Source organism: Cynoglossus semilaevis, chromosome 9 (assembly GCF_000523025.1).
Source record: "Cynoglossus semilaevis isolate Cse_v1.0 chromosome 9, Cse_v1.0, whole genome shotgun sequence".
Lineage (NCBI taxonomy): Eukaryota > Metazoa > Chordata > Actinopteri > Pleuronectiformes > Cynoglossidae > Cynoglossus > Cynoglossus semilaevis.
Window position 1 is genome coordinate 1,171,346 of NC_024315.1, and position 1,619 is coordinate 1,172,964.

Here is a 1,619-nt window from a genome sequence, read left to right on the forward strand (position 1 = left end):
CTAAAATAATCAGCTGACAGAAGGAAGGAATGCACGCGTCTGGGAATGTAAAACAAAGTGTCGGAGGCAGAGGCCGTAGAAGAACGTGAGATCCAGGGGTTGAGACACGCAGGAGGAAGTGCTGTGCGTTCACAAATGTAGAAGTGAAACATGTGGCGACGCCGAGCGGTGACGACGGCGAGGTGGATGAGTAACGACGAAAGAATGAGAAACATTTGCTGCCGATGCGTGTGGCGACAGATACGAGAGAGCGCACACGGGAGTCACATGACCGCCTCGTTTGAACCGACAACAACAACTGTCAACTATCACCGTCGTTATGTTCAGGTTTAGGCTCTTGTTTTTTGCTGATTTTTCTACTCACCCCTCAAACTGCTCCAGTAGGGGGCAGTATTCTGCAAAGAAGCTACGTTGTGGTTGTAAGCTGGACTAGCTTAGCTTGGCTGACCACTAGAGGGGGTGTACAGCTCCACAGAGCAGCGGAACTCACTTTAGCAGTGCTGTCAAACTAACTGTGTTTGTGTTTCATCAGCAGGGCTTTCAGCTGCATTCACAGCACCACCTGCAGGGCAGGAGGCTGAGCTACATGCTCTCCGTGAGTAAACATAAAAAATACATAAAACTAAATACTGCAGACAATATCTTTAAGAATATATCTTTAAGAATACCCATGAGAATATACACAGTATACATTTCAAGTATTTGCTTCAAAAGCTCAAACATTTCATTTCAAGAGATGGTTAAAAAAAAAACTCTGTGTGAAGTTTCTTTTTCTGTGGGTTCTCCAAACATCAGCGCTGTTTTTTCTGCAGGTGACCACAGAGTTGCACCGATAAACGTCTCACACTCAGCACAGCAGTGAGGAGGGGGTGGAGGTATTTACACAACACGACGTCTGCACCATCACAGCTCTGACCTCGAGTCAACCACGACCCGTTATCACTCAACAATTACAGTAACACGCCTCAGCACTGCCCCTCGGTGGAAATGTGTTCAACTGAGGTTTTTTTAAAAAAAAAAATCAGCTACGCGTGCACGTCATCGTTAGTGGAAAGAAGACGAATGAATCCACACCTCCCACATGGTTTACTGTCATACTCACACTTTCTGTCATGTCAGTTTCATTCCATTAGTTTGACATTAAAACTAATTTTAGCCTTAAAAAAAAAAGGACTGAAGAGCCACACGTGGCTCAGGAGCCACAGGTTTTGTACCGCTGACTTAGTTAGGTTGATTTGCTCGGTTTATGTGGGAGTCTTCAGACGAGTCCTCGTCCTCCGTGTCTCTGAGGGACCGTGTCTCTGAGGGACTGTGTCTCTGAGGGACCGGGTCTTTGTCTGACGACGTGGTTTCAGCCGTGACGTCAAATCAAATCAAAATCAAGACGATCAACTGAAAAACCGAGAACAAAAATGGGTTTTTTTTGGTTTTTTTTTTACTGGACAGAAAACGAACATCTGCTCTGTCAGTTAGAAACCTGTGATGTCATAGAGGCACTTTGAGGGGGGGGGGCAGTGGAGTGGGGGGGGGGCTTCACATGTCGGGTGTTTTCTGTCGATTGAGTAAGAACCTCTGCAGTCTTTTCCCGTGATGGCATCAAAGACGCTGAGAACTGGAAG

At 46.3% G+C, this 1,619-nt stretch overlaps 1 protein-coding gene across 1 annotated transcript in view; it reads left to right on the top strand.

Annotated features, from left to right (window-relative positions):
* lpar2b (lysophosphatidic acid receptor 2b) overlaps positions 1-1,619 on the top strand; it is a 19,297-nt gene continuing 17,678 nt past the window's right edge. Inside the window, exons 1-2 of the mRNA XM_008316282.3 lie at positions 1-595; positions 813-875. The gene's annotated coding sequence lies outside the window, so the exon portion shown is untranslated. The remainder of the gene's footprint in view (positions 596-812; positions 876-1,619) is intronic.